This window comes from Falco naumanni, chromosome 5 (genome assembly GCF_017639655.2).
Source record: "Falco naumanni isolate bFalNau1 chromosome 5, bFalNau1.pat, whole genome shotgun sequence".
Taxonomy (NCBI): Eukaryota; Metazoa; Chordata; class Aves; order Falconiformes; family Falconidae; genus Falco; species Falco naumanni.
This window is the reverse complement of record NC_054058.1, coordinates 26,461,673-26,488,590: the sequence shown is the minus strand read 5'-3', so window position 1 is coordinate 26,488,590 and position 26,918 is coordinate 26,461,673. Positions and strand designations below refer to the sequence as shown.

Sequence of the window (26,918 nt, the reverse complement as noted above, 5' to 3'; positions counted from 1 at the left end):
CAAACAGTATTCGGCTGCTGCCTCCCGTGTCAGTTATATTATCTTCCCCACATCATTAAATGGATCCCGAGCCTAAGACTGCTGTAAAACAATTATTGCGTCAGTGGTCGCAGGAAAAAAAAAAAAAAGAGATGAAATAGCATTTAAAATTTTATCGTTGTAGTTGAAAAATATCTCATAAAATATGCAGCAGCATTTTTTCTCACTTTTGCTATTCAGATGGCTTTTGAAAGACCTTATTAAATCTTTAAAAGAATTGTGAGATAGTAACTTGGGCTGTAACAGCTTACAGGAATGTGCGTGATCATCCACATTCCAGCCTGACAGCTTCTGCCAGAGCACTTAACCTCTTTGAATGACTTTCTCCCCATCCCTGCTGCAGAGATAACATATGCTAAAAATCAAGAGGAGAAAGGTTTTCAGACAGAGGTTTTACCAGATTGTCCCTTGCTAAGATGGAGATCTGAGGAAAACTGAGACCTCTGGGGACAAAAGCCATCCACTCCTTACTCTGCAGGGAACACAGGGAAGCAGCCCGGAGCTCCACAGCAATTCACAGGCTCTTACACAGTATTTCAACTCAAACTCACAGTACAGATTCCCATAAAAACGAACTATGTCAGAGTGAGACAGAGGCAAGTTGTGGTGCTCCTTTCATCATGCTCAGAGTTGAAGATGTCCAAGATATTTCTGGGAACAATCGCGTTGCCTTCATTAGTGCAGTGATGGATTTCAGCCTGTACTTATGTATTAACTGGGACCTTTCTAAAGATAACTCATACTTATCTTCATATTCTCCAGTTTTTGCCCTGTGATGGCTCCACCCTTGTCTCTCTCCCACAGCTTCCATTTTGAGGTGCTGTGTATTGCCACACAGAACAGGCTCTCCGCAATCCACCATACCATCCAGCCAAAACATTTGGAACAATTTAGTTTATTTTGGATCTCGTGCTTGCTTACTGGTTTGTGTTAAATGGTTTATCTATCCCAAAGTTTACTGGATTTTTTTAAAAATTGTTTTAAAATGCCCACAAAAAGTATGATATTTCATTTATCACTTACCAGGTATTGGATTTTCTCCCTTAGGGTTTCCTGCTCCAGTAAGACATTTTAAGTTATCCGTTTAAGGATTACTTGGTGTTAGTGCATTCCAACAGGAAAGGAACTGTGATCCCATTGAAGTCCACAGATGCCTGAAAGCGTGTAGTTTGCAAAGTGTCATACTTCTACACATGGTATTTGTGTGCATAATATAAAAGAGTAATTTTGAATCTGCAAGAGTTAAAATTATGATGGGATTATCATCATAAAAGGCATTTTTCAACCTGTTCATAGATTGAGAGAGGTTTCTTTTTTGATTCATTTTTTCCTGGGAAATATCCTTTCAAAAAACCCATGAAATAAATATTTTCCAAAGTCTTATTATCATTTTTGTTATGGTTTTTATTACAATAATAATTGCTGCTGTAATGATAATATTATTAATATTGATAGTAGTAGTAGTAGCAGCAGTAACAATAGCAATGAGTTACCCTCCCAGATGTTTTTTGCTGCCCCATGATGTGAAAAAAACAACCCTTTGCATTTTGGCCAACACTTCTGCTACTGTGAAGATTCACTTAGCACTGAGGATACCCAGATTATGTGAAAACTGAGCAGATTTCATTACCTCTCTGAAAGATTTCATATAGAATAAAGATACTAGATGACATTTAAATCAAAGCAGCTTAAGACCTTGAGATGCAAATGTCTTTAGTCATCTAGACTTCTTTTGCATTGCATAGTGTCTGCATGTGCAGAAGCTCCCAGAAAGTTGCTTTTCTCTTTCTGTGGGAACACCTGAGGATACATAGAGTCCTCAAGTGTTCCTGGCAGCAAAAGAGTTGCACAGCATTGCACCAGGGAATGGGAAGCATTTCTTGAGGAACACAGTTCTGGCAAGAACAGGATCTCAGGTTAAGACAGGCCACACCACAGAGACACTGATCATAACTGTGTGAAAAGCAGCTAGAAAAAGATTCCTTTGGGAATGGCTTTGGCATTTGTCTCAGTCTGTTTTGGTGGTGCTATCAGTTAAAGTCCCAGCAGACAGAAGGACAGACCAGATTACTAAGAAATAGGGCAGGCAAGGTAGTACTTTTTGCAGCTAAGGAAGATGTTTGTGACCATTCTGGCACAAGTATTCGAGCAGATTTGATAAGACAGACACATGTTTTACAGGAACAGATGGCTTCCAGACCACTCTTCCTTCCCTTGAGCCGAGGCCATGGTCTGTGCCTGTCTCAGGTACAAAAGCATGGCCTGACTGGTCTCCATACTGTGACACCTGGGCTAGGTGGATCAGCTCCCTGATGGCTCCTCAGAGTTTCAGGAAGACTCAGCGAGCTGTGATTATCCAGACTTCATTTGAAATACTGATACCAAGTTAATCTGTTAAGGGAGGATATTTTGCAGTTAACTCAACATGACAGAATGCCACTGCTACCTGCCAGAAACACGGTATATGGCTAGGTCATGCAGTAATCCATAATCATTCTGGTAAAATATGTGACTTGGGACAGCAGGGAATATGTATCATACCTCACAGTGTGGATTAGCTTGATGACGCTGATGCTCCTGTCAGCTGGAGGAAAGATGTTTGTTGGCTGTGCTTAAACTGCCTAGTATTGCAGAAGATGTGGCCATCACACACTTGGCCACTGTGAACTTGCATCATGAACTTGCATTTGTGATCAGCAAAAACTTGCACAATCAGAGATTCCTATTTCTTTCACAAATGCCCTCTTACACAGCCAAGGACTTCTTCAGGTGGGTACCAGGTGGGGATATGAATCCTTTTTGCCATGCTGCATGGGTGGCTCTGCTGAGATCAACTGCAGGCTGATAGCAGGTCCCAGAAGCTGTAATATATGAAAAAGAAATGGGGAAATGGCTGGAGACAACAGTCCAATCTACTCTTAAAAACCCACAAGTCTGTCAGAGACCTGAAGCACTGTCAAGGGGTAATCCAAAATGTGTTTGCTGCATTCAAACCTCTCTAGAGGTTTGTTGGTGAAAGAAATGCAAAGCATCAGAGAACATTCAAATAAACATCCCTGCACTGGAAATGAAGTGTCTAAGTCAGGGTTGCCAGAAAGAGCCATTCAGAGTCTAGTGTCTTGTCCTGTGGGAAGAACTGAGCACAGCTTGTGGTTTGGTGGGGAGGCTGCTGCCACCTGTCTTTATTAAGATTTAATTTAATCCTCTCCCTGTTTCCTGAGTGCCCTAACTAGTTAAGCTCCCTCCTTTGTAAGTTTAATTTCCTGCTTCAGCCTGCAGGACAAGAAGTCCGCTTAGGTTCATCCTTACAAATGCACGTGAGCTTTCCAGGGCTGCCACAATCTCCTCCAGTATAATAAACACATCCTGTGTATAATGCTTAGCTCAGACAGCACTACTTCTGCGTGTACAACCACTACTTTTAGCAAGTCTGGTTAATGAATGTAAAAATTATTCTATAAAAGCCACACATGGAGAATTTCAAAGACCTTTCTATTTTGCAAGGTTCCAAAGCAGCTTCTTGTTTCTGAAAATGTATATTTTAAACCTATTTCAACTTCTTAACAATTTCACCACTAATTTTCTGCGCAAAATTGACAGGAAGATTAAAGTTTGGATAGTATATTTGAAAATGACATCGATGTTTGCAATAAATATCTCAAATATTTCAGTGGCATGTTTGATTTTTTTTATCCTAGTTTCATTTGTAACTAAAAAGTGGGGGCTAACCCTTCTTTTTGTAGGAGTTATTCCAAAATTCTCTAACTTTCTGTACAAGGCACTGGTTTTTTATACAGAATTCAAAAGAGGAACAGTTCCTATACTAAAGTCCTGCTCCAAGCTCAGCGGGAGAGAGGCTCCCTCCTGTGGAATGTGAGGTCTCTGTAACTTCTCGCACATTAAAAATCCCCTGTGGAAGTAAACCATGCTTTATTTAGTTATAAATTAGTTACATTTTTGAGGTGATCAAAAAAATAGGATAGTTATATATAATTCTATTATCAAAATCTTTGCGATTAAAAACTCTGGGCATTAAATTCTCAGTGAAATCTCAGCAGAATCCCTTGCTGAATTTACTTCCACGGAGCTGAAATTTCTCCCTTTATTTGAAAAGATTGGTCTAGAAACCTTACTAAAGGATGCTGTTTTCAAATCTTCTAAGAGAAGGCCAAGCAGATTTGAAGAAAATAATGAAAAAACCCAGAGTAAAGTAGGAATTTCCAGTTCAGAATATTTCCCATTATGGAGGGCACCATTCAATAGCTATGAAGCCAAATAGCTCAAGAATAAGAAAGCAAGCTCCCGTGATGGCATCCTCTCTTAGCTCTTCTTTCCTGTTTTAAAAAAAACCCAAACAAATAGAAGATCTGGAAAAAAGATTTGCAAATGGATGATGCTGACTGCAGTTAATATTTTTCCATTTTTTTCTCAGGGAAAGAAACACAAGCCTCTTACTTAAATACCAGAAAAGTAGTAGTTCTTAGGTATATATCTATAGCATTGTCAACCTTATTATCAAAATTCTATAGATTAAAATGCTTGTTCAACATAAACTCTCTTAATTTTCTCTTTTTACCCTCACGTGCTTTAAAAATGTTTGGAGCATTCTTAGGGCACCAGGACATTCGCTGAAAAAAAGAAAATGCTGTGGATTTAATTCCATTAAAGACATTCTGAAACAATTCTGCATTTTTAACTGCATTTGGCTTTTGGATCCTTTTTAATGAATGGTATATATGCAATATCATTGCTACATTTCCAATGCTCCATTTCTTGTTGTGCATCTTTTAAAGAGCCTAGTGTGTTCTGGTTGTGTAAGATAATCAGAAAATTCAATCAAGGAGAAATATTTGTCTGAGCTTTTGATTAGTCTCATTAGATTTTTTTATGTTACATTGCAACATTACCTAGATATTAAAATATAGAAAAAAACTCCAAATAAACAATATAGTACACCCATTACATTGTTTCAATTTTTAACAACTTATTTCAGCTTACATGAGCAAATTGCTGTGCATGTTATCCTAGATATATAGGAGCTACCACAATGAGAATAAGCAAAACACTCCTTTAATTTTAGCATGCATATCTATTAGGCCTGCAGGAATATAATTTATATATAATTATAGACAATAGGTATTTCAAAACTCTCATCAATAATTAGCTTAGCAATTTGAAATAAATGTACTACACTGGATCTTCATTTTGAAAGTTGATTATTAGGCCAATCGCTGTTTCTGAATAGGTTAGTCCTATCCAGATGTTGTTGGTTTATAGAGCCAATACCCCCAGGGATAGTAAAGATAAAGTTCAGTTTCTCTCCTCAGCGGCTATGTTCCATTAATTTCACCACTGGTGCACAATAGACACCAGCCAATTTGTTTTTTAGATTATTGTATCACTTCTTAATAAAGAAATCAAAATGTACATTTTGTCTCTCACATAGAATGAATGAGAAATGTATGGGGAGAGAACAGTAGCCTCAGCTCTGTTCTTCCTCTGAGTATGGCTGTGCTAGCCTCTGATCAGCTGATCCAACATTGCCCTTTTCCTTTTTACCAGAACAACATTTGAAAACACAACTTTATCCAATTAGACGTCAACTTTGATGTCAGTCTCATATTGCAGATTGAGGTTGATGTGTATGCTAGCAGATTTTTTTACAATTCTTTAGACGTTTTGATTTCTATACATCACCTCTGCTTGTAAGAAAATTTATAGTTTACTGAGATAGAAATGCCTATTTTTATTTTCCAGATAAAGTGCTGAACCTGTTTCATTTAAGCAAACCAAACCATATTTTTAAACACCTAATGTTTTTAATAGAATATATAATACGCATTTATAAATAGACATGAACAAACACTTATATTAGTATGTGAGAACAATTTCCTCACGTGAAAGATATTGCACCCATGCCCACTGATTTCGATATGCTTGTATGCTCTTCAAGTTACCAACATCCTATTTCTCAACTGAACAGATGTTTCTGTATGTGCCCGGCATAAGCCATTGGTACATATGTACGTTTATAAAATAATTGTTCTAATACTATTCAGAGAAAGGACAGTAACATAAGCTAAGTGTATATTTACAACACAGCTAGCTCCTCAGCTTAAATTCCATCTTGCCTTGGTAAAGTGGCAAATTATCTCTTGATCAAAATGGCTCTTGAAAGTCTCAGTAATTGCACACAACATAAGTAATTTCATTTTAGAAACTATACAAGAAGGAAGATGAGCATCCACATATTAAAATTCAATATGGCAAAATCAGATGCAGCTGTAAAATTAAAGCTCAAGTAAATAATCTGCTCAGTGTAGCAGGTCTGACTGCAAGCATAATTACTCCTTTTGTAATTAATTTTAATTAGGTGAGAAGAAGATAGGTAGATGGCTTTAGTAAACAAATCTTAATAAACACAATCAAGAATGGTATTACATCAAAATCACCTGATAAAACTTTCTTTTCTGCTATTAGGTACTTACATTCATCTGTTTTCTCTTTAAATATGTATATTTGAGTTTCTGCAAGAATAAGAATGTTTGTGATATATGATTTATGTTACAGACATAACTGTTTTCCATTACATGCATTTGCCTATGCCTTGAACAGGTGGGTCAGAAATTAAATTGTAGGCATATTATATCCTGAGATTAGACAGTATTATTTCAGTTACATTTTGGAATTTGATTTGGGCATGCAGATACCTGGACTGTCAGAATCAGAGACACACAGAATAGTTGAGGTTGGAAGGGACCTTGGGAGATCCTCTAGCCCGGCCCCCTGCTCCGAGCAAGGTCAGCTAGAGCAGGCTGCTCGGGGCTGTGTCGAGCCAGGGTTTGCATATCTCCAAGGACGGGAGCCCCTCCACACCTCTGGGCAGCCTCTTCCAGTGGATGATCACCCTCACAGTATTCTCTCACTGGATACCAATGAGATACCACTGAGTGACAAAAGTGGCAGCATCAGGATCTGTATCAGAGACTCTTGGCATAGGCTTGGTGAAAACCAACAGGATCTGTCGTGCCACTTTTTCCCCAGTGGGAAAAAAATTTTTGGAATTTTTTCCAGAGTGGGTGGGGAGGATTTCACTGCATCTGCGGCTGCAGCAGGGGGGTTGCTCTTTGTCCTCCAGATCCTCAGCTGTGCCTAAGGCAGTGTGAGTGCCACATAGACTTTTTCAACTCCTTGCTGCCCAGTTGAGAAAGGACAGCAAAGTGGCATCCCTCCCAGCTGTATATGGCAACTTCCATTGTGCAAAGCTATTCTGGCCCCATGCCCCTTTCCTGATGCCAAAGGTTATGACCTGGGGGCAGTCTCAGCCTGTTACTTCAGTATCAAGGATGTTTTGGCAAAGTATGCAACACCTTTGTTGGTGGTGTGGCCTTCACCGTGCTGCTGTCTCACCTGAGGTCTGGCATCACTGTAAAGTCTCCTCAGCTTTGGCCATATGTGGAAGCATCACCTGCACAGGAACACACTCATGCAAGCCATATTCCTCTGAGCACCTTCTAGTATTGTAAGGCACTCAGCTGGGGGATCTGCCTTCTGCTGAGGACTCAAACCAGCACTTCCAAGTGTGCAGGATGAGGATGCCCCACCTCAACAGTCCCAGCTGGAGGAGAGTGGTGAGAGGGTGACCAGTCCAGTGATCCTTTTTCCCTTGCTCTGTATTAGTCTGCATACTGCTGATGGAGCAGACGGTTACTTGTGCTCTAACAGTAGGTCACTCTTGGAAAATAAAATGCATAGTGAAATGAAGAATAGTTCAGAAATAAGCCAAAAGACCAGAGTCATACTGACTTGGCACAAACTAAGGAAGGCTTGATAAAATGAAAGGGAAAACATCTGTCTGTACTGTACTTCATTTGCTTACAAATGAGCGCTAGGCCAGTTTGCAAGTTGTACTTTTGAACTCCAGGGAGATTAGTTCAGCTCTGTTTTCCTTATTCAGGTGAGGATAAGTGCATTTGAGAAAATGTATCACTCCTGGTGTTCGCTAATACTTTGAGGCAACATGAAGCTGGATTTATTTTATCATTGAAAATTTATATTTTGATTTTTTCTAATTACTCATGAAAGTACACAGTTAGGGGCTTTTAAGATCAGGATGCCTGTTTAATCGCAGAAATGATATGGCAGACAGAACCGATAGTCCAACATTACAATTTTATCATTTGCCTTGACCGAGGTTTAGAGGATTTTGGTTCCAAAGAAAAGAGTGTAAATAAAGCTGTGATGGTCCATTGCATTTCTGGTCTCCAATGAGGCTGGGAATAAAGGTGACTTACAATGATTTGTGCAAATTACCCTGGTCAATTAAAAATTGGCCTCACGGACTCATCTTATCTCACACAAACAGCCTAATGCAACAGAGCAATAAATTCCAGTCCCTGAGAGGCCAGCACTCGGATTTGAACTGGTATTATAAATTCCTTAAATTGTCAGCCCTAGGCAGGTTTGATTTTCCCCTTCTCTTGCCTCACAAAAGTCACCACAGCTTGGATGACACATGAATAAACAGATCTCCAGCTCCTGGGTCAGCATCTATAACAAAAGCGAAAGGCCTTCCTCAGCCTTGGCCATCTCCTTGTTTTACCCCAGATGTAAGATGCAGCTTCTGTAGTCTCCTTTTCTGGAAGCCTATGGTAAAAAGAGCTGTGGCTGACTTTTGAACTTCAACAATATCTATATCACCTTTCCTAACTGTGTTTTATCTTTTTTCACCGTACCCTTGGGTAGCACATGACAATATTTAACCAATCTCAAACCTTTCATGGAAAAAGAGAAGGCTGAAAGGGTTGTACAGAGGGATCATGACCCATGACCATAGACCACTTCTTCCAGACCACTTTTTGTGCCATGTTCAATATACAGACCAGTATTCACCTGAAAAGCTGTTTTCCTTTGCTTAGGAGTACATTGGTTTTTCTTCTATATGACACATATTGAAATGTATTTTTGACATAAGCATTTGCAAGTTTAATGACATCAGACATGGCAATTTTAACATCATCCCTCTCTCCCCACAGGCTCCTCCAGGATCCTCCTTTGAGGGCCTTCTAATTTTAACCTTTTTTTTTTTTTCACTACAGTTTTGTTGACAACCACAGCAGTACACGTTTGAGCCAAAGTCTATTACAGCTAATTGAGGTTTTTGATTGGCATGATTTTGGATTGTATGCTTCACTTCTTTTTACTTGACAATTAAGAAGTTAATTAAATGATTCTGAACACAATTAAAAATTATAACTCGGCAATACATGAATTGATATTAGCTTGTACATCCCACATAATATTTGTAAAATGCCTTTTTATTTGTCAGCTGCAGGGCAGTTAGCGTATCTGTGATTGTCAGATGATAGTTTAATAAACTTTGAGCATGAGATTAAACTGGTGTTTAAATCAGCCTTACACTTTGGTTTGTTTTTTAATACAGCACAATTTAGCTTTCTTAACAGAAATTTTCCTGTGTAGATTTGAAACACCTAGAAAAAGAAACTAAAACAAAAAATAATACGAAGACAGCTCTAGAAAGACCTAATTTAACATAGGAAATGAGATTTAGAATTAATTCCACCAAGAAAAATTACATGGTAGGAAGAGCCTGACTTTATAAGACACCTGTTTTCCTGCCTTCTCAAGTTTCCTTATGATTATCACTTAGGGGACTCAACACTGGGACAAAAAAAACCCCACACATTTTACTGGCATAAAAGCCTTGACAGGATATGCACCCCTGTTCACATTCAAAGCAGCTGTTTTAAAAATAAATAAATAAATAAAATAAATAAATAAAAAGGAGGGCTCCAACAGTCCCTTAATTTTTTTGGTTCATTCCCCACAAAGAGACACTTTTTAATCCTTTGCCAGCAAAATAAATTGGAAAGAGAACATATTTCTCTTGCCGTCTTAAAAAAACCTATAGGATTCAACTATCACTCAAAATGATCTTGTTGGAAGAACAAGCAAGCAATTGCTTTATAGCTAAAAAAAATACCTAAGTAATCAATATTTTAAGCCCTATGAATCTTTGGAAATGATGGCTTCTCTATTGTCAAGTAATTAAAGTACCCTGCCTTCCCCTCTTTATTTGCAAAAATTACTAACACTTCTTTAGACACTCCTGATGTTACTGAGGGTTATGCTACTGAAAAGTCAGCTAAAGCAGGCATCAGGCAGAAGACAGTCTAAAGCACTAATCAAAACATGAAAGCATAGCTGACAACAGAAGAGTGGCTGGAGATAAGAAGCATTATTTCAGCTAATATTACTACCCTGCCAAAGCAGAACTGTGTAGAACAGCCAAATGAAAATGTTGTTTTAAGAATGCTGCTAGCATGCATTAAGACAGAAAGAATGTAATAAAATGACCTCATTTTAACACTAGTCCTGGTAAATGTTACATACAATAATATGATTTTTATGCACGCTGGTTTGAAATAGCTACTTTGAGCTTTCACACATGTAAGAATACAGAATTGTGTCTCCATTTTATGTTTCATTCCCCAAAAATGTCATGAGATTACAAAGAAATACTGCAAGTCAATTATTATCCATAGGAATAAAACGGTTTTGTGATTTATACTTTCTAGTTGATGGCCAAGACAGATATTGAGAACAGCCCCTTGGGCATTCAGTTACCTTCAAGTGACATGGAAAACACACACAGAATGTTCATAATCAACATTTTTTGGCAAAGCCATTTTAATTCTTCAATTCCAGTTCCTTCATGTTGTAGTTTCTTTTTCCTCTCTCCACTTTTATTTGGGTAATAAAAATGTACTTGTGAGATTAATGCCACAGCATTAAAGTCTTACTTCCTAAAGAAGCTGGAGTTTATTGCTGAGATTGGACAATCCTTCACTTGAATCATTTTTAAAATTCAGCTTAATGCAGTCAGGTTCATATAAAGTTCTTTCAGTTGTATGTACTTATCAAAATCTAAAGTTCTTACCATATCAACAGGCATTTAAACAACACATGAGTCATTTTGCAATATTTTGGAATAGCCATTTGTTGCCCTATGGCCCTATGCTGTTCCATTGTTTGCTCTCTTGCCTCTTACAGCTGCAAAGTACCTCTGCCCTTAATTCTTTATTCTGACCCTTCCCATTGCAAATTCTCTGCAAAAATTTAAGTTATTTATAACCAGATTTGCTTTGGTCAGGCTAGAACTGTGCATATTCTATGTGTGTCTTAGTTCTGACATTTCCTTAACTCAAAATCCTTGAATTTATAACCTTGGTGTTCTTTTCCTTTAGTCCTGCAAGCTCTAATTTACATCATCTGTCAATGATTTGAGAATTTTTATGCCAGGTACTAGTTCCCAAGGTGAAGGACCTTTCAATGATGTTAACTGTTATTTCAGGTCCTCTTTCCTCTGCCAGTTTCACAGTAAAGTCTCAAAAAAGGGGAGAGGCAAAATCTGGCAAGCACTGCCTTCAGTGCTAATACTGTGTGCACTCTTGCCTTATTTCAGCAACTAGTCCTCAGTAATAAAGTCAGAAAAAACAGACACCAGAAGCTGACAAGTATTTTTGTGTTCACAGAGCTGGATCACCTCCTCCTCTGCCTTTGCACTTCCACCCTGCTTGCCTCTTTGCCTTTCAGCTGAGCCATCTAGGCCAGCCGTAGCACGGCTTTTACATCTTTTCCATTCAACATGACTGGTCCCCTGTTGCTTCTTTTCCTTCAGCAGCTGGCATATGCACAGCTAATAAACACTAACACATGTGCCCAACCAGCCATTCTTCACAGTCTCAGTCACTCCCTTTGGAGGTCCTTTGTCCCTGGCTGGTCTTCCTCTTACAGACCCAAACCACCATGATCACTGCACCCCACCCTTGTGCAGAGACCTGCAGAGAAGAAATAGTGACATGCAGACTACGCGATATTCTTGTGACCCACATTGTACACACAAAGCAGAAGATTAAATGCTCAACAGCCTGCAAGAACTTACTCTCCTACACTGCCTTTCTGGGAAGTTCAGCACAATGGTATCCTGTTACAGACTTGGTACAGACTGGAGAGGGGTAAAATCTGATAAAAGCTATCTAGTCGACAATTCCTAGGGAAGAAATAGCATGTTTCATAAAGACCCAAAAGAGGGGGGGAAACCACACAGGCACTGTGTGGCAGCACAGGAAGAACAAAGAGCAGTAGACCAGAAAGTCATGAGAAAGAACTGTGTGTATATCACTACTTGCACATCTCTGTACGATGGCTTAGCCTGATTCTCCTTAAATGTGTTTGACAATAACACAGCAGCTCCTCTCGTTTTAAGGACTATAGAGTCATTTACTTCAGTGACTCCTAACCTAAACTGATTCAAAGGAAGAATGAAGGCTGACCCCCCACTCTCTACCATGTTAACTTGCCTGCAGCACTGTAAGACAAGCAGTTACTTGATAATTATAATGTTGCTAATTTCTATATATTCCTATATCTTCTTTACTGCCTAATGCTTGCAGCAAATAGAAGCCCACTTGAGGATTATTTTTTTTAAGGATTTGTTCAATTATTTGAATTGGGGGTTTCTAAGTTTCCCATCAATATTTCAAGCCAGGTGGTACCTTTCAAGATTGAAGGTACCATTGACTTAATTCAGCTTAGCTTGCCTCTGACACAGTACAGGTTATTTCTGTGAACTGAAGCATCTCTGACAGATGAATAACCAAAGCGACCCTTTAATTTTTCACTGTAGAAGCCATCTACCTTTGTGAGAGATTTTTAAACCATTCATAATTACCACATCTGAGATGCATCTCAAAGAGGTTGAATTTAAAGCTAAAAGCTCTTCTGATCATCATAGTTAAAGCTCACATCTTTCAATCCATCATCTTCTTTGACATGCAAGAAATGTCTTCATTTCAGCCACGACTTATCACTGCTACTTTGATGTAAAAAAAAAAAGATTACATTGCTGCTCAAAATAAATCATGCAGCAATCTTCCCACCTTCAGTGGCCTCCAGGTCACGCTACCCAGTCATTACTTAATAGCCATCATATTTTATCCCTGTTTCTCCTGAACTGTTGTGCTTATGCAAAAATTGCTTCTACAGTTGTAAGCTCCTGGATGGCTTATAATATCTCTGAGTGTAATTGTCTTTTTACTTCCATGTCATATTGAAAGCATACTACAGTCTATATGTTCTTCAGGCCTCAACCCCATAGCATGTATCAACAAGTGAACCTACAATTCCTTATGGAAATTGTATCTGTATCAATTTGGTCTCAGCAGGAGAGAAGACACGATAACGTAACCTCCTGCTTTTGGAGAATATAACATGGTGGATATGAAATATGCAAATTCATTGGTATTTTATGAATCTCCAATTCAGTTTATAGTGTGGCAGCTTCAGCTCACCCTTCATTGTTTCATACATAAAATAACTTCCTTAAAACTTTTACTGGCCTGTGTGGACAATCAGAAATTGTCATTTTTCTTTATTATTTGTCTCATTAAAAAAGTATAGAAATAGAAATCTGAAATTAAAGTATCCAAATTTTTAATGAGGTATTTTATGATATCCTAACACATTTCTGCTTTCAGAAATTTATTTTACATTTTCAGATTTATGTTTATTACAATAGTTTAGTATATTTATAGTCTCATTACTATGCTTGTTGTAACATGTAACTTGCCTATATTTCCAATCTTTTATTTTTTTCCATTAAAGAGACACTAACAATACAGAGGCATAATTGAAAGTTCATTAAAATTTGGAGTAGATGAACTCAACCCCAAGTTCCAATTAATGAAGGCTCTATTTTCAGCATGAATAAAAGCTAACACCTCTTCCCATCCCTTTTTATTATTTTTTCTTCTTCCTGTCCTAGCTTCTGTCCTTTTGAGAATGTAAAAAGTCACTCTTTCCCTGTCTGTTTGCTGGAAGCAGGTTCCATCTTGCTCAGGGTAGGTCATAGCTCCTCTTCTCCTTACCTTCTGATCTTTGGTCCTGCCTAGGAAACACTGCCTGTCTGAGGTCAATAAGATAACATCCTTCTCAGCTAAAAAGAGGACATGTAAAAAGTAAAACTGTCCCCTTCCAGAACATAAGGAACTGCAAAGTCCCTCGAACCCTGACCATCACTGATAATGCCAATGATGCAATCTTTTTTCTTGCCTTCTGAGGACTACCTCAATAGCTTGTTTTTAGTTCTCAGTGGGCATCTCCTAAGATATCCCTAAATATACAGAACCTTTCTTTGTTCCAATAAGCTATTTCCACATGGATTCCACCAAGGAATTTGAAAGCTCTCCCTTGCACTTACCTTGGCTTTTACTTTTATTCTGGTAGCCCTGTAACACCTCCCGCATTTACTTCAGCTGTACTTCAGATGTCTTGAATCTTACTTCTCACAAAAAAGCAATAAGTTCCTATTGGCTGATTTGGTGATGACTTTAAACCTTCAGCTGTGCTCTTCTCAATCTGCTCCTCTTTGTCTCATCAAGAGCATGACAGCTGTTGTTGATATAAAGAACAGACAGTACTGACCATGAGTCCATTCTTCTCTTTCTGCTATGTCTGATGATTGCTTCCGCTGGTGTTCCTTGAGCAGAGTTCTACTTTGTCATCAGTAGAAATTTCACCAGGTATTCAGTTTCCACTTGCACTTTGCTACCATTTCTTTTGACAACAGTATTATAGCAGTGCAGCTCCAAATGCCTGAGTGGAATTATATAAAGTGGGAAAGGAGAATAAGAGTTCTAATCTGCATATAAAGAAACATAATGAACTCAGGAGTATAGTGAGTCTCACAAAAATTAATTGCAGTGTTTCCATGTGATTTTGAAGTCAAGTATTATATAGGCACATTTTCTTATAACTCCATTAGAAATGTGATTAGCTATATTCTAAGTTGCCTTTTTCTAAGTTTGTACAAGGAAAATAAACAATACTTTGAGGAATTGTAATTTTAATTGGAGATTCAATTGAGGGAATAAATCTCAGTGCTTTTTAATTTACTTCTCAGTAGGCTACAAGGTTGTATAATTTCTGAAAAGGATTATCACTGTGTAGGAAAAGTGGCTGACAAGTGCAGTCACACTTTTCTTCCATGTACAGTAATCACCAAGAAATAATGTCAGCAATTATAAACCATTTTTTTAAAAAAGAACACAAACAAGACCTTTTGCTTGACAACTGTAGTTGTGTTTAAGCAAAATAATCAGTTTGATGCATAGATTCCTTCTTTTTGTTAATCACATTTGTTTCACACTGAAGCCTGTAATAATATATACAGTTATCCTTTATAAAACAGAAGACACTATTTATCTTCTCAAGTACTTCTCCTTCTGTAAAAGCCAAAAATAGGGATAGAAGACTCTCTTACCTACCTGAATAGCATTATTGCTAAAAGATAAGGAGCTATTTGATGATAAATACAACGGAAATGGCTCAAATAATCTAATAATTGGAACAAATGAATTGCCAGCAAAAGGGTAAAAGTCCTGGACTGGAGCTCAGGATTCAAGATCTGTATGACTTTAGGCAAAGTGAAGTAGGCGATCTCCTAGAGTTTATTGTCTCCACTTTCTAACTGGCAAGCTCAAACTTGTCATACAGCTTTTCACCACCCTGGCTGCTGGACTAACTTATTGTGGCTATTTCTGAACTGATGGACTCCAGGCTGTTTCTGAGGTGAAAACAGCCTGTGCCCTGGCTAAATCCCAGTTCATAGAAGGGTACAACACACAGTGGTCCCACCTTTTCTCTCCTCCTTCCTCACACCTTGGCTTTCAGAGGCAGGAAGCGTGGCCACACAAAACTAAACATCACATTGTGCAACCATGTTTTCCTGTGGTAAAATTCCCTCTCAAACAATCAGAAGACCATGACATCAGGATGCAACCCAAGACATTTTTGTCCCCCACCCTCAGTGCAAACAGCAATCCATGAGAAGATACAACAATGAGCTCTAAAATGCTATGGTTTTGCGAATCTGTTAATAAAAAAAGAGTTAAACTTCTATGTTTGTTTGGATAAAAAATTAATTCCTTGGACTCACATGCAACCAATTAATGCACAAATCTATGCTCTCCACCATAAATTATTTGTTCTTTGGTCTTTTGTCCATGTGGAATTGTAAGTGATAAAAGCTCAACATCTCTGGAAAACTACTGTAGTCCTGTTCCGTAGGTATAAATAGGCAAGAAATCCAAAATTTCTTCCTCTCCAATGAACTTCCTTAGATGGAAGAATGAAAGCATTATTCTGTGCTTGTCTCTGCATACCTGTGTGTGCTTATACAGGTATAAATCACATTACCCGCTGCCATACCTAACAGCATAACACAGCTCAGCACTGAAAGCGTTCAAAAAGTTCAGAGCAGCTCCCACAATGAGGTAGGAGGGGAAGCAAAGAAAAAATCCTAGAAAGCTGATACAGCATCAGAGCTCTATATAAACAGTATTCAACTTTCTTGATTTAAAATATTGCCAAGATGTTGTTTCAGTGCTGTGGAATATAGCAGATATCCTGTGAAGACATCTTTTCAAACATCTCCCTATGATGGAGAAAAGAAGAGCTAAATTACTCAGTGCAGGAGGGAATAAACAAGCTGTTGCTGATGGATACCAGTAGTGAGAGGAAAACTAATGGAAAGTAACTCATGCATGCTTTCCAACTGCCTGTAGTTTCTACACAGACAAATTTTCATGTTATTTTTAATCTAAAATGCATACCATTACATGTATGCATTTTACATATATGTATGTCTATATATTTTTGATGAAACTAGTTAATTTCCTTCCAACACTGCATTCTCTTATGTTTGGTGTCTTGCAATAGAGCAAGGTCCATCTCATCTGTACTGCTCTATTGTGAGTTATACTGAACTCTCTGGAGAGAGGGAGAAAGGAGAAAAGAGCATGAAGCAGCAACAGGGACTAAGAGACTCCCAAGAGAAGCGATGGGCAGCCTGCAAGAGGGAGCAGACCCATAGCCATGGAGTTCAAGTTGCATGCCTGCCACTCACTGCCAGCAGATTTGATCCTGTGCCTTCATCTGCCAATCTCACAGAAAATTAACCCAACAAAAAAGAAATGGTTAGTTTTTCAGCAGCAGCAAGGTAAGCCTTCTTACCATGTCGCCAGACTACTGCTACACCCCAACACAAAGGAAAAAGCAGAAGCATTTAATTGGAAGTGTGAGGGAAAAAGGGGGAACTACCATTTCAGCAGCAACCTATGTGAGAGGTGACATGAAACAGTACCCTGAAAGGGATGCTTCCTTAGCAACCCAGAAGAGGCTGTATGGGTTTGTTTGATGACAGTTGATGAATAAGGGTAAACAACCAGACCTGCAAGGATCAGAGTTGCCAGGAGGCAGATTTACTTTATTGCATGTTTTAACTATAAAAATATCTTAAATAATTGTCATGCCCTTATTTATTATTTTATATTTTAAATGAAACATTGATTTAATAACTGGAAGCTTTTGGTGTCCTTTTAATATTAATAAATAGTTTAAGGAAGAAATTCCAATCTTTGGCTGCACATGATTCCCAGTCTGGTAAGGCAAACTTTCTGCAGGGCTCTTAGAGAGGTTGACAGGAGGCCTGTCAGTAACAGAAGATGCCCACAGTGATCTTTCCAGTTAAATTAGTGGCCACTGCACTTTGTGCAGTCCCTTCTTCCAGCTATGATCTATCCAAAAAAATATCCTTGTCTGTCTAGACTGCTCTTCAGCTGAATATTCCAGTTTAAATTACCTATTGCCTAAATTGCCCATTGAGATATGGGCTTTTTGCAGCAGCAGGAAATAAGTTATCATCGACAGCACATCTAGGGATCAATTAAGTTTCATCAGTGTCAGAAAAAGTACAACTTGAATAAGAATAGCCAGCCCGGATTCAGATTATGGAGAGACCAACTGATTAATTTTAAAAAACGCCATAAGCATATTGCCAAAACCAAATGAAACAGATTCAGTGGACACCAAGCCAATATTCATTCTTGCTGTATTTCCATTACTGCCAGTGGCTTCACATCAGGGAGATATTTGGCCAGATTACTTCCGATTTTCAGGAAGTGCTTTATCCCATTATCCCATTCAGAGTTATTGTCTGGAGTTGACGCAGAGGGGTGAAATCCAGTGGCTGCTGGCACAGTATATCAGAGTAATCTGAAGTGTACAAGAGAAGCAGATTCCTATAGCTTCAATTTCATTAAGCTAAAAATGAAACAGGATACTACAGAGGCCATAATGGGACCACATACTTTCCTATGATCTACATAAAAGATTCCACAAACTGGCAAAGGAAGAAACAACATCCAAATCTCCTGAATCTCCTGTTATTATTAAAATGATACTTAACTTCAGAGACACAGCACACAGCAAGGGACAGTCCACTGGCACAGAGAACTTCTACTGTTTAGATCTAGCACCTGGATTAACAGATGGCAGATGCTGTGGTACTGATAAATATACATGAATGTATTATGCAACAAAGGAGCAAAGGGTAGGGAGGACATAAAAGTGTTCAAGTATATTGATCAAGCCATAGCTAGAGCATGTTTGTAGAAAAATCCCTGAAGTTTCATTTCATTTTGCAGATGGCTGTAGGTAGGGAACTATTTGCCAAATATTATGTTTTGGTGATGTTGTCAAGTTCAGTTCATGAATACATGTAAAACATTTTGCAGACTCTGGAACAAAGCAAGCAATTCACCTTGGATTTCTTCCATCACTTACTGCCTACAGACAAGGACTGTGTTTCTTTGAGTATTTTGTTTTAGTTCCTTTTGACCTATGGCTCTTTCCCACAGATTAAAACTATTTTTTTGTGTGTGTGTGCTTAAACACTTGACTTTCCTCACTAAAGCTGATGTGTATCTGACAGCACCATAGACATCTTGTGAGACCATCAAAACTAGAGCAGCGGTTAGATGTCCAATTGCAAACCTCAGATCTCATACAGAAGTGTCAGGCAAGATATTTAAAAGCAACTCTCAAGGCAAAGTATATATATTACCACCAGCCAAGTCAAGATAAGGACAGCTAACAATAGTGACAAGCTAGGTGAAAATCAGATTCAGAGAGTCTGCCACGACTGGAAATACCATAACAGGAAAATTTGATTACTCTTATGTTGATTTAAATGTCACACTGGAGCATTTTTAGACATTGTAGAGGAATGTTTCAAGGATAAGCTACTCAGGCAGCTAAAAGGGGAGAATCTGGTTTTGATTCTCTTCCCAGTGGTATTTTTGGTTTGTGCCACAACGACACTATCAAGGACTAACTCTGTAATAGTACATAAAATGTGTTTATGTTCAACATCCTTGCAGGCAGCATTAAGGCCAAGGAAAGAATCCTCTGCACTAATGTGTGACTTGAAAATGTCAGCTTAGAAGCAGTCAAAAAAGCTAACTGAACATAAAGTAATTATTAGGTATAGAATAGGGAAGAAAATAGGAAATAATTAATACATCATCGTATAAATCCAAGGCATCTCAGCTCCTTAAATACTACATGCAGTTCTGGCAACCCATCTTAAAAATGGTAGAGCTAAGCTAAAAAAAGTGATGGCTGATAAAGATGATCTACAGTCTGAAACAGTTTGCAGGCAAAGAGTGATTAAAAGGTTAGGACTTTTCAGCCTAGAAAACTAATTGCAGAGGAACATAATAGTGAACTGTATAATCAGTAGCACAGAGAGGATGAATAAGAAACGTATTCCTTTTTTTTTTTTTTTTTCATCTACCAAAAGTAGATGACATCCAGTGAAATTATCAACTGGCATATTCAAAAAACAAAAAAGGGACTATATCTTCTCATACCCTACAATTAAGCTGTATAACCCATTACAAAAGGGCAATAGTGATGCAAAAAACCATTATTCAAATTCATGGAGGAAAATCATTACAGACAATTATACACAAAGGTACTGCCTCTGACTAAAGAAATCCCTGAGCTGCACATTTCTGTAAGCTGCAGAAGTATACTAAGAGAGTATTACTCCACTTTTGTGCTGGTTTTATGCTAGGCATCCACTGTTGGACACCATGACAGTGTGCTAGGCTACCTAGATCTTTTGTCTGATCCAGGACAGACATTTTTCTGTTCTTATGTCACTCCCTAAACTGTGCTGGAAATGCCTAGAATATGAACTTTTTCATTGTATTATAATCACTACTACCACATTAACAAAAAAAAAAAAAAAAAAAACTAAAAAAGAGAAAGAATTATAAAAATCAAAAAGTATAGGAAACAAGGCAGTTATCTATACTGCAGAAATGGTTGCACTTATTTTGAGCCACGATCAGGTTGGACTGTACTTTTCTTGACCTGGCTTACCCATAGCAAATTACTATCAAAAACGCTCCAATAAAAAGTTAGTCTAACCTACCCAAAAAAAAAGAAAGGGAAAAAAAAAAAAAGAAGGAAAGAAAAAAAAAGAAAAGCCCATTGGGAAATCATTGTGTTCATAGAGCAGCTCTCGACAGCAGTTCTTGCTGGCCAGCTGGACCTGCTGGTTTAACACACAGATTGCTTATAAACTATTCTGGCAACTGGAGCCTATCTGAGAATTTCCTTTCCCAAGGAAACAGGCCAGCCAGCTTTGCGACTGCTTTGTGCACAAAGCTGCTAAAGAGAAGTTAAGGATCTAACCCAAAATGAATATGCATGTACACTTTGGTTTTCTTCCAACTTAATCTCCTGTATGCATTAGTGCATTCTGTCATTTTCTTATGATGACTGGTTTGGATGCATTAATCTGGCATTATGTGGATGTCTATTATTACAGATCTTTCATGTGTGCATCCTCAGGTTGTAGAAAAACAGTATGATACAGAAATATTCTCCCATCATGCATTAAGCAACATATCAAAAACAGATTAGATAGATATCTTTGATATTTTTGATATAGTTAATCCTACTTTACAGCAGGAAATGAGCAGGACTTCTTGAGTCCCTTTAGCCCTGTTTTCATCAACTTCACTAACTATAATAGGAAAAGAAATTAGAATGTTGTAATGAAACCAATAATTTTAATTTTGCCTGGAGGAGGGGTATTGACAGTTCTTATTAAAAAAAAAAAATCCAGAAAAAAACTAGTTTTATATCAAAAGATGCTTTGATGGGGGAAATATGGCAAATAAAATCCGTTCTACTAACAGTAGAAAAAAAGTGGTTTAAAATGTTGCTCTACCATTGTCCTCAATAAACACATCTCATACATCAAAATCAGGACCCAAAAATTAAAAAAAATATTTTCAGTTTCTGGGTTACGACATTTCTTCAGGAATAGCATTTAATTCCTCCGCCTTTGACTTGTACATAAAGATGAGACATCAGTCTATTGGATGTATTGTTTACTTGTACCTTAAGGTGAAGACAAAAATCTCCCACATGCAGCCCCTAACAAAAGAGGGCCTTGATAAAATTCAGAGCCTCTAGATGAATGCATGCAGCAACAACTCCAATATACACTGGTGTTGTGCTCCTGTGTCAACAGTTTAAGAGTATTTATACCTCCACCTACATATACAGCATGTTCTTTTACTACAGTGACCAAAACACTAATGCATGGTAAAACAACCACGCCTGAGACAACTGAGTAAGCATGTTTTACTCAAAGCAGTGACAGCAGATTACTGAAATTAGCTCTGCTTCATTCCTTTCATTCCAAGCCTTGCAAACAAGTCACATTACCTTGTTGCTCTTTTTAGCATAGTGTTTGATAAGACTATTTGAATATGTCTTCCTAGATCTTTCCTGGCTGTCTCCCCAGTGCCCAGATGACTCAGAAACTGACAGATGCCAAGCACACTTTGTTCCAATAACTGGTTGTATGCATCTCTGACCCTAAAAAAAAAGAAGAAAGAAAGGAAAAAATCACACTTTTAAAGTATTACACTTGATTACTAAAGGGAGAGACTAGGAATGGTAGGATAAAGCAGAGCACAGGGACCTGGACAGAAAAGAAATGAGGACAAGGCAGCAAGCCTTAGGCACAGGCAATCGGCCAGGGCAGCAGGTACTCAGGCAGCAAACAACCCAATACATGGGCAGGCCATGCTGTCACTTTATCAACGCTTAAATGCAGCATTACAAACTTTGCCCATGATTCCCTGCTGCTTGGTTTTGCCCACGTTGCTAGCAAGCCTTGAGCCAGCTGTGATAAACTGTAAGAACAGAGCAGTCAGGGGAATGTTATTCACAAGATATTGACTGGCTAGGACAGAATGGGCTTTACCACCCTCCCCTGGAACTTGTCCTCCCCCTCCAGTTCACAGTGCGCAGCTATTCCTGCCGAACACAATGGATAATAAATCTATACTAAACCCATCTCCTCTGCTTTTGTTCACTGAAAAAAATACCTTCCCAATGAAGCTGTGCAACCAGGCTCTCCCCTGCCCACAGTGTGAAGAGGAGCCCACTAGCCAGTAAAACAGGCCTGGACCCGGTTGAGAAATTGCCACAGAGGTGATTCATAGTCAGGGTTGTTAAAAACCTTATCTCAGTTCTCTCTGTTCCTGCTGTCTCATCCACTGCATCAAAATCTTTTTACAGCATCACAAAGGACAGATGACATTGTACATGAGGGCAGCCACACAGACCGCCCTCCCTTTCCCTTGGAGACTGCTCTATCTACTTCATGTATCAGACTATGATATAACCCCATAACTTGTGCTGGGCATAGCACCCAAAAATATCCCCTGGTTGAATGTATCCTGATGTACCTCTAGCAATAGCAACCCATTCCCATCAGATCAAGCTCTGCGTGACTGTGACAGTATGCAAAACTGCTCAACAGTCAGTGGCTCAAGCAGAGGCTTTACCTAAGGGCTGTAATATCTGCCAACATCAGCTGCCACCCTGATATAGGCAGGTTAGATAACACCTCCAACCACAGGAAGAAACAAATTGAGGCAAGACTGATGAAACAAACATTGCTTTTATCACCCAAGTCAGGATGCAAGTTAGTCCTGTCCTACTACACAACAAAAAAGCCGTAAGCCTGAGGAACCACTGTTATCTGTGGCTTCAGGACCATCCTGAACTCCTGCAGCCCTTGGCTGTGTTGAGATGTAAAGCAAAGCTCATGGCCATATGATAGTTTTGATACGACATTTCTCAAGTCAGGACATTAGTCAGCTCTAGGCTATGGCCTGGGTTTTCCAAACTAGCAGCTGCACACTCACCTTATCAAAGTGAAGAAAGGCTTGCGATGTTCCAATGAGGATCATTGTCATCTTGTGTGCGTGTGTGTGTGTGTGTGTGTGTGTATGTGTTTTCTTTCCTCAAGCCATCTGCCACTCCCTTGAACCCTGTTTAATTCAGGTGGGGAGTCCCAATCACAGGTCTTACTGCTTCTATAGCTACATCTCCATCAGGCTGAGAACTGCTATCACACTCATTTTACCAATGCAAAAGTAGTTCTTTTCCCCTAGGGGTGTCTAAAAAAGTCTTTATTTTAAGTTATCCTACAAGACAAAACAGATTATTTTCTGTTTCTCTGCTTCCAAAAACAATGCTAGGATGAAAGAAATGCATCTGCAACTGTGAGAAAATACAGGACTGGTGACTGGTACAAAAGCCAAATTGATTGAACTTCAGTTCTGTCTCCTATGACAAACAAAATTGCAATAAAATATCGATCTTAAACTTTTTAAGCACGGAGTGAACTCCTTCCTGGGTACTCTCCAAGTCTGCTTTGGAAGTTTTCCCTTCCCAGGAGCAGCGCCTGGGAGCGGGCTTGGTGCGGTTCGGGCGAGGGAACGCGCGGTGGCAGTGTGGCCCCTCGCCGGGCTGTCGCCGGCGGGGCGCGCGGGTCCCCTTTCCCTCGCGGGGTGCCCCGGGCGGCTGCTCCTGACCAACCTGCACTGCATAAAACACCTGCGACCGTAGGATAAAAACCAACCAACCAAACAAACAAACAAACAAAAGCCCACCAAAACCAAATCAAACAAACAAAAAGAAAAGCCAACTAAAAAAACCCAAACAAACAAACAAAAAAACCAACCAACCAAACAAACAAACAAATACCCAAAAACAAAACCACCCTGAGTGAATGGCCCTTCTTTTTCCACGTGGTCCTAGAGACACACAGAGGAATAACGTTGTGTGTATTTAAGACAAAGCCCTTGCTGTGGAGCTGTTTCACGTTTAAACTGAACACCTCAACATTCATACTTACACCCATTTCCTCTAAGGTCCACCTGCAGCTGAAAATCTGGTTTCAGGGTACAAACCCAGCTTGTTCCGTAAGTGCCAACACGGGGGGGGGGTGGGGGGGGGTGGGGGTGGGGGGGGTGGCGGGGGGCAGAAAAGTGAAAGCACCAACTACCACAGCTTTCATATAAATATTATTTGTGGGGAACTTCTGATGAAGAAAGGTTACATGCTTTAGGCCAAGCACATCTGGTCAGAGTAAGTCTTAAAAGGAGTATCTGGTTTTCTGATCTGCTTGACTCCAAGACAAGAAAGCAAATGTTTTTGTATGTGATTCCTCATCCCTTAGTCACTCATAATTAGATCTTTTTTCCAAAATTCTAATGAGCAATCATTCATGACAAGTTGCAGTCCTTTCAGGGAAAACCCCAGCTAAATTACTTTGCATCTGCAAATGTCACTGGTACTATTTCCCTCTCAAAAGACTCAGGGTTGGTGGTTTTTTTTTTTCAATTCAGTCAAAGAGGTGTTAATCCAACATAAATCAGCTTCCAGGAATTGCTATTGATGAGGCAATCAGTTACATGATATTTTCTCATTTTCTTCAGTTTAAGAAAAAGCCTTAATTCATTTCTATTTCAGATCTTGGCTGAGCATTGTCTGAATTGCTGTGCAGGCAAAATTCTTTCTCTCTCCCCTCCCCCCACCCCTACCCCCTAAACTTTCCAGTCAGCATTCCTAGTCACAAGGAGAGAAACCTATGTCAGAAATGTCATTAACAATTGTAAAGCTTAGAGCAAACTGCCATTTGTTTTCTCGCAAGCACAAATAAATATACGCAAGCACAAATAAATATACAGAGTTGCAAAATAAACCTGATAACAATTCAACAGTTCTTCCAACAGAGGCAATGCCAATGTGCCAAGAGTTTCCAAACCTGTATGTGGCATCAGTGGCATCTGAGGACAATCTTTATGAGAGTATCTTCTAAGTCCTGTATCTATTTCAGGTGTATTTTGTGCGTGAAACCAAATTGCTTTCGACTATAAAAACTATCCAGAATTGATGTTTGTGCTGGAGTTCAGGAATGGAGAAGACGGCAGGGAAAAGGAGGAGGGGAGGAAATGTTTCACATTTTTTAGACTATTTTCTAATCTCAGTCATCCTCACTCATATGTGCTGAGAATGTACTGTCTATTGTTTACTGAAAATGCTTTTGTGACTGCCTGTATGTCAGCAAAAGGGTCTAATATAGTTTCTAACATAGTTTACATTCCTTCCTGTGATGTGTCTTCCCCATTGTTTTTCCTGCCTTATACTGCCCGTTCTTTCATTGTTTTATCCCTCCACTTTGCTGTTACATTTTTTGCCTGCCCATCGTAGTTCTGCCACATACCTCCAACTTCTTCCTCTCCAGAAATTCTTGCTCCTCTTTCCCAGCTGGTACCCCCACAGCTTATCTCCAACTTTTTTGTTCCTGTACAGAACCTTTCCTCATCTACAAGGAAGGAGCGTGTCACTCTGTTTCTCTTAACCAGTGAAACTGTTCTCACATATCATTAATGTGATCTCTCCAGTGATACTCCACATTAGAACAAAAGGAGATGACATTAGCCAGACTGAGAAGAAAGGCCAGAGCTCCTTCCCCCCTCTTAGAGAAAAAAATGGGAGACAAAGAGTAAATCGGGGGCAAAAGGATTCTCGACTCCTCAGCATGGAGCAAGTTCCTCCTCCCCATCCTGAGTTTTATGAGAATAAGGAAGGTGCCCCAGTTCCTTATGTTACAGTATATCCTGAGACGGGGATCGCCCAGTTTCACCACCACCACCCCGTACCCTCACCCCGGCCTGCAGTCCACCAGCTATGCCAGCTCATTCGAGACTTGGAGTGCCTCTGAAATGACAACACATGAAGATAAAAGCTGCTTGAGTTTTCATTTGCTTTTGAAAAACATCAACTTTTCTATAAAAATACCTACATTGCACTTAGTGGGGATTATTACTATATTTTTTTCTTGATCGTGCAATCCTCGATCACCCCCTTCTTTTTCTAAAGCCTGCACTTTCCTTTTCCCCAAGACATTGTACGTTCCCTTTTTCCTCCTCCTTTCAACCCACCGTGAGCAGTGTTTGTTCAAACGGCAGCTCCAGGCTGTGTCCCGAGACGGCGTGAGGGCTCCAGCCTCCCCGGGCCCACGGCCGCCGCCGGCGGCGCAGGCCAGCACAGACCCCGGCGAGGGCACGGCCAGACGGGGGGTTCAGCCGTTAATTACGCGATTCCCTCACCGCCTCTTTAGAGCGGACAAGGGGAGAAGGCGGCTTCAATTCACCCCTCCGCAGATCCTCAGAAAAGCCTGGAAAGCACCTCAGGGAGCCGGGGAAGCCCCCAGCCCCACCCGAAAGCCCCGGCTGCACGGCCGGAGCGCCGCGCTTAGAGCGGCTCCGCGCCTCACGCTTCAGGGTGAAACTGACACGCACGGGACGCAGCCGCGCGTGACGGACAGCAGTACCCGAGACGTGCGACGCGGGATACGCGCGGGCCGGGGCGCGCGGGCAGCCTGAGTCCCCGCGTGTGAACGGCGCGGGGTGTCCCGCGGGGGTGCGCGTGCCGCGGGAGCGCGGGCCGGGGCGGCACAGCCCCCTCGGAGCTCCCGGCGGGCCGGGCCGGGCCCCACGCCACGGGAGGGCGGGGAGGGGCGGCGGCTGCCTGAGGCGGCGGCCGGGCCGCGCTGCCCTGGGCCGGGCTGG

The 26,918-nt window shown here is 39.9% G+C and overlaps 1 long non-coding RNA gene across 1 annotated transcript; it reads right to left on the bottom strand.

Moving 5' to 3' along the window:
• Nucleotides 1-1,422: 1,422 nt before the first annotated feature.
• On the bottom strand, nucleotides 1,423-26,785 carry LOC121089545. Its single transcript, XR_005828253.1, has 3 exons — nucleotides 26,289-26,785; nucleotides 21,709-21,861; nucleotides 1,423-2,900 (listed from the first exon to the last, which is right to left on the bottom strand). It is a non-coding gene; the product is annotated as an uncharacterized LOC121089545 (long non-coding RNA).
• Between the last annotated feature and the right edge of the window lie 133 nt (nucleotides 26,786-26,918).